Below are 13,847 nucleotides of genomic sequence, written 5' to 3'. Positions count from 1 at the left end.
GGCCGAGTACAGAATTCCTAAAGTAATTGCAGCACTTTGGTAGGCTGACGTGGACGGATCACTTGAGGTCAGAGTTTGAGACCAGCCTGGCCAACATGATGGAACTCATCTCTATTAAAAATACAAAAGAAAAAAATTAGCCAAGTGTGGTGGTACATGCCTGTAATCCCAGCTACTAGCAAGTCTTAGGAAGGAGAATCGCTTGAACCTGGGGCAGAGGTTGCAGTGAACTGAGATCATGCCACTATATTCCAGCCTGGGTGACAGAGCAAGACTCAGTCTCAAAAATAAATAAATAAATAAAAAATAAATATAAAATAAAATTAAAGGAAGGAAATTCTGATACATGCTATAATATAGCTGAGTTTGAAGATATTATGCTAAGTGAAATAAGCCAGACATAAGAACAACTACTCTCTGATTTTTATTTCTATAAGATACCTAGAGAAGTCAAATTCAGAGAGACAGAAAGTAGAATAGTGGTTACCAGGGGTTAAGGGGCGGAGGCGATGGAAAGTTACTGTTGAATTGGCACAGAGTTTCAGAATGGGATGGGGAAAAGTTTATGGCAATGAATGATGATAATGGTTGAACAATAATGTGAATGAACTTAGTCCCAGTGAACTATACAGTTAAAGATGGTTAAAATGGTAAATAAAAAAATTTTATTTTTATTTTTGTGGGTACACAGTAGGTGTATGTATTCATGGGGTACATGAAATGTTTTGATATATGCATGCAATGTGAAATAAGTACCTCATGGAGAATGGGTATCCATCCCTCAAGCATTTATCCTTTGTGTTACAAACAATCCGATCATACTCTTTCCGTTATAACATGGTAAATTTTTATATATACTTTACACAATAAAAAATTGTGTAAAAATATTGAATTGTTTTAAGATACTAAAAAAAGAAAAATCGAACTGAAGAAAGTCATGATTTTTTTCCCCAAAGATTTATAATAATCACTAAAAAGCTGACTATTACTGTCAGATGACTCTTTTAATCAAGTTAAAAAAAAAACTTATGTCTTTTTGTGTGCTTTTAATTTGTTTTTTAAAAGAATACCTCTTAAAAACTATTGTCATACCAAACTGAACTGGTAAATATTTAGCTTTCTCAGGTGGGTCTACATGGTACTCACATTTGTCCAACTGACTTCCTTTGCAAAATTACCTGAAAGAGAGCTAATGACCTTGCCTATAAAGAAATCCCACACAGTGATTGCTACCACCTCAAAGAGAGTCCTGGAATCTGCTTAAGCTTATGCACCTGAAATTTTAAACACCAAACCTGTGCAGGGAGAGTGCTTTCTTCTTGGAGATTGGATTGGTATTTTCACCTATTCTTCCTTTTTTCTTTGAAGATGAGCTGCTTTTAGAGGTTTAGAGACATCAGCTGACTTCTCTATTTTCTCTCCTGAGGCATCCAAAGAATGAATACAGTTTTTTCCCCTTACTCTCTCTTTATAGAGTTGGTCTTTCATCTGCGGTCTATGCGAAGGCTGAAGCCCCTGACAGGACAGTTTACAATTTATTGGGAGTACATGGAAGTCCTGGGCTAGGGAGATGTGGCTACCTCAAATTGCATAGGAGTGATTAGCTTAGAATATGAACTTCTTGTTTCTATACAGGGCCTTAATCCCCTTCTTTTCCTATCCCATTTTCTGAAACACGGAGGCCTTTGTTTTAAATCTACTCTAAGGAAGATTAATATATTTGTATATACCTGAAGCCTTCTTTGGAAAGAATCTTAAAAGTGTATTAAAAATTCGAGCCTGGAAAGTAGATGTTTAACTTCAAATTCATAACATTTTTTTTCCTGTTCATCTGTCTCAGTTTGATTTATTTCCTTCTGTAATGACAAATGCATGTTGGTTTTGTTATTTTGATGTAGGTAACTTGTGTTCAAGTTGTCTTTTGGCCCTGCTGCACTTACATGTACTTCTTATAGAGCCGTTGGTATATGGAAAACATCTAAATTTTGGAGCATTAAAATTGAAAGGTCTTTCAAAGACACATAGTCAGAAACACATCATAGAACAGCAGGAATCTTTTGTATTCATGCTCCTGACAGTTAGGGATCTGGTCTTAACTGTTGTCAAGTTCAGACACTTAGTGATTTACAAACCAGCCTGGTCCATTGTTGGACAGTTACTAGAAACCAGTTCATTATCTGAAATCTTTTCCTTTTTATTTTCTTACGTCTTAGCATTCTGCCATCTAGAGAATTAAATGAAAATTGTCAGCCAGGCACGGTGGCTCACGCCTATAATCCCAGCACTTTCAAAGGCCGAGGAGGGTGGATCACGAGGTCTAGAGATCGAGACCATCCTGGTCAACAAGGTGAAACCCTGTCTGTACTAAAAATACAAAAATTAGCTGGGCACGGTGGTGCGCGCCTGTAGTCCCAGCTACTCTGGAGGCTGAGGCAGGAGAATTGCCTGAACCCAGAAGGCGGAGATTGCGGTGAGCCGAGATCATGCCACTGCACTCCAGTCTGGGCAACAACAGAGAAATTCCGTCTCAAAAAAAAAAAAAAAAAAAGAAAATGGTATGAATCTAATGACACTGTGTCTAAGCTTTGAAAACAGGCTCAAATTACAGATCATCCACACATTTTCTCACAAACCACACATAAAAAAGACAGCCTCCGTTAAGAAGTATAAATTCAGAGTATCTTAAAAATCCCCTCCAAATATTTTTCTAAAGTTAGACCAGATAAATCAAGATTCCTTATTTTTAAACTGCACCCAGACATTACACTTTTCAAAGGCCCCCTGCAATGTACAGCACATCCACGTGATTAAACTTTATTTATTTGGTGAAAGTCTCGCATGAAGCGCAGGGTCCTTCCTGCTCTGGCTTTCGTTATCTGACTCCAGGAGCATTGTTACCTTGGTCAGGGCTCCAGTCCTATTGGCTCTGGCTGGCTTGTCCTGGCCACTGTGTAGCTGCCTTCGGTGGGGCAGCTTGGCTGGGGAAACCCAAGGGGGCCACCTCTTATCAGACCATCGGGGTGACAACAGCAAAGCATGTAACAGCCTGGAAAAAAAGGAAGTTCACAGACAGGCCTTTAGTTCTTTTTGTTTTGGGCCCATAACTTACAGTTTACGGAGTCTCAATTCCAAAACTATGACGTTTAAAGCAAGCCATGTTAGATTTATGCCTTCTTGCTAGATAAGAAGGGATACCTAGCTTATATCCAAATAGGAGCTTGCATGGTTACTAATTTGGTTTTTCTTTCAGAGTTGGGGTGTGCCCACAGCAAGTAATTGACCTCTTGGTGAATAAGGCCCCAGGCTGCTATATTGGGCCTGCCTTTTTTTGTCACTTAGCTGGAGTTTCTCACAACAGCGTTCTGCGTGTTCTGTGTATGCTGAGGTGACTACTCAGGGAGGTGAGCTTCCAAAAGGATGGAGCCCAGCCCCAGGAAGGGTGACCCCACAGACAGGACTCTGTGAGGAACAGGCAGCATTCCTATCCTGCCTCTGCTGTCTGTTTCTCTCTGAGTATCTTCTTCATTCCTTCCTTTTCTAAAGACCACCCTTCTGATTTCTTGGACCACAGTCATGGAACATGTGGCTTACAGGTTCAGCCAAAGAGAGAGTGACACTCACTCTTTCTCTCCTTCTCATATTCTCTGGACAGGGAATCTCCTTGGCTGCCCTGAGCTGAATACTTCTATGGTTCAGTTAACTATCACCGTGGGCCTCAGGGCAGCACCTTGCTCTTAGGAACCTGATTGGTAGACGTGTTTCAAGGATGGAAGGGGAGCATTTTGAAAAAGGCAGGCAATCTGATAGGTGTGCACCCCACTGGGGACATGATGAAGTGCTACAATACACCTAGTATATATTCCTAGAGGATCAATTTCCCCCCTAGTTTTAGAGTAAACATGATTTTGATATTAAGACATATATATATATGTGTGTCTGTGTATATATATGTGTATGTATGTGTGTCTATACACAATATACGCATGTACTAAGGTGGAACATTTGCAAGAATTTTAAAGATAACCATGAGGGAAAATAATTAATTTTGTATTTAAGAGATGCTCCTCTGCTTTTAGGACATTTTTGTAGGATAGTTCAGGAAGTACTAAAATTTCTGGCCAATTACAGGCTGGAGTTGGAAGTATTTTTTTTTTTTTTAAGATGGAGTCTTGCTCTATTGCCCAGGCTGGAATGCACTGGTGCGCTCTTGGCTCACTGCAGCCTCTGTCTCCCTGGGTTCAAGCGATTCTGCTGCCTCAGCCTCCCAAGTAGCTGGGATTATAGGAACGCGCCATCACACCCAGCTAATTTTGTATTTTTAGTAGAGATGGGGTTTCTCCATGTTGGCCAGGCTGGTCTTAAACTCCTGACCTCAGGTGATCTGCCTCCCTCAGCCTCCCAAAGTGCTGTAATTACAGGCGTGAGGCCTTGGAGTTGGAGGTTTAACATGAAACCATGTTGAATTATTGAGTATTTTTGCTTGTTTTAGTTAAGTGAGGGCAGAAGATTCGCTACCCGTGTATTACCGAATTGTGTACAGGATACTCCCATTGTGGGTGGCTGGGCTAAGAAACATTAATGTAATCTTCCAAGAACCCTGCACAGATTATGAGTGTGTTTCTGGAATAAGGCAGAATAATAAGATTTATACAGTGTTGGTGTCATCAGTGGGCTTGTAAATAGTTAACTCTTTCACTTGTAGCCCACGTAGAGTTGCCTGTCTGTATCTCCTCATAGCCCACTGCACATAGTGTGACTTTCTTTTTCTTGGCCACAGAAAGAAGACAAAACTAACTGCAGTGCTTTCACTTTAGCTAGGTGAGATTCCAGCTGAAGTACTTTTCTGTGATTTAAACACCTATATGGGACTATCTTGGAGAGTTAGGAAAGAATTGACTTATGAAGGCATCTACATTAATGTCTTTCTGGTCTCAGGTTCTTCCAGAAACAGAACGTAGAAATATACATTTCTTTTTATATGTATATTCCACACATATATGGAATAAATATGTATGGCATAATTCATATTAATAGAATAATGCAGAAGTCAACATTATTGAAGACATTAAACCACTTATTTTTATTGACATGTGGAATATGTATGTATGTATGTATGTGTAGATAATATATAGTGGTAGAATGTAGATATTGATATTGTTGAATACATTAATAAACTATCCACTGTGTTTTTTGATATCCTGGAATAAGATTCTAATAATCTTATTAACTGAGATAATGTCAGACTTCTGACAGTGAGAATTCAAAAGCAATCAGTAGATAAATTCGGAATGTTTCTTTTAATGATCCTCTTTTAATTTTCCCTAAAGTATAAAAACAAGTTCCTTAAGATATTAAAGAAAAGAAAATTATGACTGTACCATCCTTATACAGGAGTTTTTGTTTTATTTTGTTTTGTTTGAGATGGAGTCTTGCTCTGTTACCCAGGCTGGAGTGCAATGGCATGATCTCGGCTCACTGCAACCTTTGCCTCCTGGGTTCAAACGATTCTCCTGCCTCAGCCTCCTGAGTAGCTGGGATTGCAGGCACATGCCACCATGCCCAGCTAATTTCTGTATTTTTAGTAGAGACAGGGTTTCACCATGTTGGCCACGCTGGTCTTGAACTTCTGACCTTGTGATACGCCTGCCTAGGCCTCCCAAAGTACTGGGATTACAGACGTGAGCCACCATGCCTGGCCTACAGGAGCTATTTTTTTTTACTTTTATTTTTCTAAAAAACAAAATCACTATCACAGCAACAAAATCTTTGTAATAGAACTAAGAATTCCTGAATACTTCAGGGAGTATTCTGAGGATAAGTTAGACTTAAGAGTATCGATACTGGATGCCACATGATCTGTACCTATCATCAGCTTACAAAGAGCTTTTAAAGCAGTCAGGTACCATAAGAAGTAAAAAATGTTTGTTTCTGGCCTCTGCTCTTTCTTGGGTAAAGGATTAATTAAGGGTGTAAACTGTCTTTCAAATACTCTTTTCGAAGCACCGGAGGAGTAAATATAGGCCTTTTGCCTAGCAGCATTTAAAAATCAGTATAAATATTAGCCTTATGGTTCTTATAAAGATTTAGTTTAAAATGAGAATTTTACGCTAAAATATTTGAAAACTTGAGGAATATTTTAAAAATGTAGATAATCAGGATACAACCCTAAGGATTTTGATTTGTTAGTCCTGGGGCAAGGGGGAACAGGAATCTATATTTTAGTCTTTCTTAGGGATTCTGGTTTGGGAATAAATATTTAGGTAACAAAAATAGATAACAGGCAGAGTGGTGAAGTCCAAAAAAAGTTTGTGTGTACCATTGCCTGTTCTTTTTTTGCTGAAAGATTAAATAGTTTCATTGTATGTGTTATTTTGAGACTTTTTTCCTACTTAAGCAAAATTTTTTTGCTTTATTCCCACTTTGATTTTGCACTTAGCAATTTCAGGATAAAGACACAAAAGGTTTCTTATCATGGCTGTTTTTCCCACCCTGAAAGAATAATTCTTCATTTGGAGAGTGCAGTTGATTATAAAAACAAGGACTGATGCATAAATTTTAATATTACTCTCAGAATTTTTGAATATAGCAGTCTTAGTGTGTCTTTTGGAGAAAAAAACTAAGCAGTGGAAACATTCTTTTTCATATTTTTATAGCTGAGATTGACATTTATGCCTCAGTTGTTGAAATTTAGGAGGTTGAGGAAACAAGCTGGAATTTGGGTCCGCCCAATGTAAGTCTAGACGAACCAGTCATTCAGTCTGCATTCAGTTTGCAGAAATAAAATTAAGCCAACTTTGTTTTGAAATATGTGAATCACAACAGCACCAAGATCCAGAAAGATTAATGGGCAAAGAGTAAGAACAGATTTTTTCACAGGAGGAAATACTTGCAAGCATGCCTATAGAAAAACACTCCCCTTCAAATCAAAGCAATGGAAGGAAAAAAATAATGAGAAATCATTTTATGACTATTAAACTAATATAAATACAAATAATACAAAGCTGATGTGATCTCAGAAAATGAGTATATTTTTATATTTCTGGCAGCAATGTTAATTAGTTCAGTTCTTTTCGAGAACACATTGGCAGTGGATGTAAAAAGTCACACAATTGTTTAGACGCTTTGACCTAGTAACCCACTCCTTGGAATTTACTCTAAAGAAAAAAAAACTGTAAGAACAAAGATATTTATTCTGCTGTTATTTCTGATGGTGAAAAATAAGAAAGAATTTGGATGGACAACAGACAAATAAAATATGGATGTTTTTAAGCTACTCAAAAACATATTCAGGAAGACAGTGAACAAAGAAAAAGGTTTAGAAAAATGTGTAGTAAAATGTATATACATGTATTATAATAAAGTATATAAAAGACCTATCAAGAAATAAACATCTTTGTTATAGTTTTAGCAACATATTGATTTTAAAAACATTTAAAAATATATTAGTAATAAAATATATTTTAAAAGAAACATTATAAACCTTGTTAACTCGCAAGTTTTCTCCTTTCTTAGCATAATGCAGTGAAAATGGATGAAGTGAGATGTGTTTCATCTGAAATTTGAAGGGCTTTACAATTCTTCTCCTTTAACTTACCACCCAAAATGAATTCTCTAGCCTTGTCAGTTGTCTTTTCTGCCTCTGCATTTTTTTCAGTTACCCAAGTAAAGTCTTTGCTGGCTCTAGGATCAGACACTCTAGATTTAAATTCTATTTAAATCTAGACCTTGGAGAAACTGTATCACTATGCTGTGCCTCAGTTTCCTCATCTGAGAAATAGAGATAATAATGGGCTCTAGCTAGTGAGAATTAAATGAGAGAATGCACATAAGGTGTATAGTAAGGTGCCTGGTGCTAGACGTACTCAACAATATAAGCTATTATTCTTTACATACATTTAGGGTGCATGCTTGACTGCCTACCACTCTTTCTTCTTGCTAACAGACCACAGTTTTATTCAGGCGTTCAGCGGCAGTGTGCCCAGCCTGGGGAGTGAATGAATGAAGGCTTCTCTGATAGTGGCAAGCCTATTCCTGTTTGCCACAAATTGGTTGGAAGTGAGCATGTGACTTCGTTCTGGTCTGTGAGACTTCATGGAAGTCAACTGGGGCCTTTTGGGAAAGATATTCCTCCTTGATAAAAAGGTGCAGGGAGATAATGTACCCATTACATCTCCCTGGCCCCAGCTTTCCTGCTTTGAACATCCTTGTGTGATGATGTGTTGTTGCTGCAGCTATCCTGCAATCACAAGGAGGTGGTTGCCAAAAACCTAGGCTGGCAGAGCGATAAGATAGTCAGAGCCTGGACCTACGATGACATCACCAAACCGCTGAACTACCTGGTCACTGACCTATTGAACCTAGACCACCTACCTCTAGAGATTTTGTTAAGAGATAAATCAGTGTCCAAATTGCTTAAGCAAATTTTAATTGGCTATTCTGTTATTTGCAGTTCAAAACACCCTGCCTGATAAGACTGTCATTGTCTAATGCAATTTTAAAATTATGCCACCACAAAGAATTTCATGAGTGGATTATGATTTCTGGAATAAGTCAGCACTCTTTTATTAGTCTTTCACTTTCTATGTTATTTTCATTACATACTTTAAAATTTTAAACTTAATAACTCTCTTATATATTTTAAACCTAGAAACTTCTCTGAAAACTACTGTGGTAATGAAAGCAAAATGTAGATAGACTTTTTTGCTTTAATTATCAACATGATAAATATTCTCAAAATAATGCTGTAATGGAAGACGCTTTGGTGAGAGTGAATGTAAACCTATAACTCTACATTGACAATCCTCCTGCAGCTGTGATAGGATTACGGCTTACATATTTCGAATTTCTGTTTAAAAATAAACTTTAGTGCAGCTGATGAGGAGATTGTGTGTTTTATTGAACGTGTTTGCTGAAATTACATCTCTAAAATAAATAGGATATTGTATACTTTCGTGGCTGTGTTACAAAAACTTTTTGCTCCCCAGTATATGCTTGAATAAAAGTAGGTTGGTGGCCACCATATTCTCCCACATATAGAGCAAAATTGGGAAGCTCTTCCTCTTTAATAATATTAATCTGGCCCTGTTTCAAGAAGGTTTAGTGACTTGATAAAAATTACTTGTCAAATGCGTTTTCTAGTGGGATTTTTTTTCATTTCTTTACTTTTTGAGACAAGGTCTCATTCTGTTGCCTAGGCTGGAGTACAGTGGCACAGTCATAGCTTGCTGTGGTCTGGAATTCCTGGGCTCAAGCGATCCTCCAGTCTCAGCCTCCCAAGTAGTTGGGTCTACAGGCGTATACCACCATGCTCAGCTAATTATTGTATTTTTTTTTTGTAAAGATGGAGGTCTCACTATGTTTCCCAGGCTGGTCCCAAACTCCTGGGACCATCCTCCCACCTTTGCCTTCAAAGTGTGGGATTACAGGTATGAGCCACCACACTTGGCCAACTTGTGGGATTTTCATAACCAAGATCAGCTGTATACCACACTTTTCTTATATGTTACAGAGTTTCCAAGAGTAATTAACTCTTTCTTCATGCATAGCTAAAACTGTTAGTTCTCCCTAAATGAAATTTCTACTCAGCTGCAGCACCCCCACCATCATCACTTCCTGAACTACACATACTTCAGTGTCTTCTGCCGCATGGACACTGCATGCTACCCCTGCTTTGACTTCCTCCCCCTCATCTCCCCAGAGAGCATCCCATGTTTGCAGCAAGAATTTGTTCCCACAGTGGTCCCCCATCACAAGTTGCACCCTATATTAGGCAGAGTTTGCCACAGATACAGAACCAATAGGAGCTATGTCTGTGTCTCTATGTCTTTCTCTCTCTCTCTCTCTCTCTCTATATATATATATATATACATATATATATATATATACACAAAAAAATATATATTTAAGTTATAAGGAATTGGCTTACATGATTGCAGAGGAATTATAAGGAATATATGTATGTATATATATATATATATATATATATATATTTAAATTATTATAAGGAACTGGCTTACATGATCATGGAGGCTAGGAAATTGACACTCTGTAGTGTGGACCAGCAGGCTCTAGCCCCCGGAGAGCTGATGATGCTGTTGCACTCGCAAGGCAGTCTGCTGGAGAAGTCCCTCTTGCTTGGGATGGCCAGTCTTTTTTTTCTGTTCAGGCCTTTAACTGATTGGATGGGTCTCACTCACCTTATAAAGGGAAGGCTGTTTCATCCAAAGTTCATTCACTTAAATTTAATCTTATTCAGAACCCCCCTCCAATTTGACACATAAAGTGAACCAGGTTAAAGATAATTGGGTTTTGCACTCTGTCCCTGCAGCAGCAGTGGGCAGGCAGCCAGGAGGGCCAAGTGTGGATATGGGTACTTTCTTTTCCTCTGCTTTTGTGTTGCTTGGGTAGTTTTTTGGGGTGGACGGTGAAGGTGGGAAGGGGAAGGATGAGGAGGGAAGCCCTGTCCCGAGTGATTAGTTGCTGCACACACTTGTTGCGGTGAGTGTCTTAAGTCCAACGGGGGGTGCCCTTGCCCCAGTCATTTCCCACTTCACCTCGGGCTCCTCCATTCCTCAGCTAGCCCAGTTTGGACTTTTGGTCTGAGTTGAGCAGAACTTTCCTCTACCATGTCAGAGGCTGTATGTGTGGGGAAAAGACTGTTAGAAAGTGATCACTCTTCACAGCTGTGATCCTTGGGCCTGATTTGGAGAGAGCCTTCGGTTCTTGTTTTACCTCCATTGTGTGGTTTTGGGTGTTCCCATCATCTTTAAACCTCAGTTTCCTCAACAGCCAAATGGGAATAATAAGGCCTCAGTCCGTTGCTATGGAGATTATGTGAGAGGTTTTGTGTAAATTATTTGTGTCCTCTCAAGCATGATAAGAATTAAGTTTGGATTTTGATTTTATTTCACTTCTTGCCACTGGACAAAGCCTAATTTATATAAAGCCACTGGTTTTGCTCTTTAGGTACCCAGGACTTCTGTCTTACCTAAGCAACCTATGCCCAGCTACTCCATCCAGTGTGACTTGTCACACATCTGGGATGTGGATCTGTTAGTGCTGCCTTGCTTGGAAGCCTTTGCTGACAGTGAGCAAATGAATAATTAACCTAATAAGTTCTATGCAATCTCTTTGTTGCCTGGTGTCATGTTCAAAGATTAGATTTCCTGGGCAGAAGCTGAAACAATTTTGTTTTATGACATTCAAAATAAGGACCATACTTGAATAAAATAAAAACTGACTGTTCATTCATTAGCTTGGACATTTATTCGGTCAACTCATGTTAACCACATGGACTGCATTGTTAGCAGCATATGAGGTAGTAAGGAAGGGACAAAGGGGAAGATAGAGAAACAAGACTGGAAAGATATAGAGGTGTCTGGTTGCCAGGCTTGAGTGTTTGGATTTTATTTTGTTGTCATTAGAACATCCGGGGTGTGGGTATTAGGCTTGAAGTTGGGTCACCTGGGTTCCAATTCTGGCTCTGCTGCTTCCTAGCTGTGAATCTCGGGTAAGTTACCAACCACACTGTACCTCAGTTTCCTCATCTCTAAAATGGGAAGAACAATAATATTGTACATATCTCATGATGGTATAGTGAGGATGAAATGACGGAATGCATGAAAGTCACTCAGAGTAGTGACTGATCCTGGGGAATTACTGTAGGTGTTTTAACTGTAGAAAATGTGTGTCAGGAAGATAAATCTAGCAGCAACACAGGGTAGGGTGGCTACAATGGGAAAATGTTGCATAGGGGGTTGGGAAGACTGTCGCAGTATAAACGAGATGCGTGACAGCATCAGGAGCCTGGGAATTCAAGCTCCCATTGTAGGGATGGCTGGGCAGAATGATTGAAGAATACAGGGATTATGGGGCTGGGTGAGATAGCTCATGCTCGTAATCCCAGTGCTTTGGGAGGCTGAGGCAGGAGGATTTGCTTGAGGCCAGGAGTTCAAGACCAGCCTGGGCAACACAGCGAATTGCATCTCTTAAAAAAAAAATAGCCAGGTGTGGTGGTAAATACTTGTGGTTCTAGCTATGTGGGAGGCTGAGGCAGCAGTATCGCTTGAGCCTAGAAATTCCAGGCTGCAGTGAGCTATGTTAGTGCCATTGTACTCCAACCTGGGTAACAGAGTGAGGAAAAAAAAATTTAGGGATTAGGCAAGGCACACACATTCATGGGATTATAGGATGACTTTCCTCTCACCCCATGTCTTCCTTACATTTCATTCTTCAAAGCCTGACCTTCATCAGGACCCATGTGGCCATGTTGTGCTTGTGTCCCTGATGGCATTTTCTGGTTTGGGGACAGAGCAGGTAATTAGGAATGAAGCATTGGGATAGGGTTCAAACTTCTTATTCATCCCTCTCTTCTTCCACTTTTTTCTGTTTACTACTCTCAATTTGGCAAAAGGAGTTACATGATAGCTGAGAACTGTATTAGGGGATATATTTTATTTTTCTTTCTTCTTAGTTTTTAGAATGTTTCTGGAAGAATTCAGGTGCAGCTTTTATTTGGTCAGTCTTGATTCACTTTTCTGGCCTTCCAATTTTCCCTAAATGTAAAGAAATTTCAGTGTCATAGTAACTGATGGCTCTCGCCGCTTACTGACCTAGAGTAATACATACAGATGAGGAATGTGGCCTGATGGTAATTTCATGGGACAGGAAGTTTATATCACTGTTAGGAACAATAACCCCACAAACAGCTTTGTAAATCAAAATGTTCATATTTTTTTAAAAATAAGTTGCGTATGTTTACTGGTGTCCCTTGGTATCCATGGGGGATTGGTTTCAGGACTATTGTAGATACCCAAATCCAGGGATGCTCAAGTCCCTGATATAAAATGGTGTAGTATTTGCACATAACCTATATACATTCTCCCATATACTTTCAATCATCTCCAGATTGCTTATAATACCTAATACAATGTAAATGCTATGTAAATAGTTGTTATACTGTATCTTTTTTTTCTTGTGTTTATAAATTTGTTATTTTTAAAAAAATTTATATTATTATTTTTGGGATGGAGTCTTGCTCTGTCACCCAGGCTGGAGTATAGTGGCACAATCTTGGCTCACTGCAACCTCTGCCTCCTAGGTTCAAGTGATTCTCCTGTCTCAGCCTTCTGAGTAGCTGGGATTACAGGCATGCTACACCATGCCCAGCTAAATTCTGTATTTTTAGTAGAGACAGGTTTTACCATGTTGGCCAGGCTGGTCTCAAAATTCTGACCTCAGGTGATCCACCTCGGCCTTCCAAAGTGCTGGGATTATGGGCATGAGCCACTATGCCTGGCGTTTATTATTGTATTGTTATTTTTTAATTGTTTTTTCCCCCCAAATATTTTAGATTTCTGGTTGGTCAAATTAAAACCAATGACAGATATAGAACCCATCATATGGAGGGCCAACTGTAAATTCAAAATTGGCTACCCATAGGTCACCCACTTATATACGTGCCTTTACCATGTGTAGAATATGATAGGTCATTTCTCTAGAGCAAGGGTATAGATAGCTAAAGAGAAAATTAGCATCACTGCTTGAGATGTAGAGTCGGCTGTCTTTAAAATTTTGTCAAACCACAGCCTGGCATTAGATTTGATGGGGCAGAAAGTGAATAGTAAGCTGCCTTTGTAAATGTTGTGATTTTTCCCATCTTCCATTTTTCTATCTCCCCAGCAACAGTTTCAACTGGTAGATGAGTTCTGACACATTAGACACCTGGCATTTTGTCCCAAATCTATCCCAGCATATGGTTGGTGACAATAAATAAACGTGATTATTAGCAAATAATATTAGGAACGTTGTAAATAGATGATCCCTCAGAAAGACAGGAAGGTAAACAA

General features: G+C 39.0%; 1 protein-coding gene across 12 annotated transcripts in view; it reads left to right on the top strand.

Moving 5' to 3' along the window:
* ANKRD44 (ankyrin repeat domain 44) overlaps window positions 1-13,847 on the top strand; it is a 340,075-nt gene that overhangs the window by 54,541 nt on the left and 271,687 nt on the right. The gene's annotated exons all lie outside the window — the stretch shown is intronic.

This window comes from Callithrix jacchus, chromosome 6, assembly GCF_049354715.1.
Source record: "Callithrix jacchus isolate 240 chromosome 6, calJac240_pri, whole genome shotgun sequence".
NCBI classification, from domain to species: Eukaryota; Metazoa; Chordata; class Mammalia; order Primates; family Cebidae; genus Callithrix; species Callithrix jacchus.
Note: the sequence above shows the minus strand (reverse complement) of the source record. Positions and strands in the feature narration are given on the sequence as shown.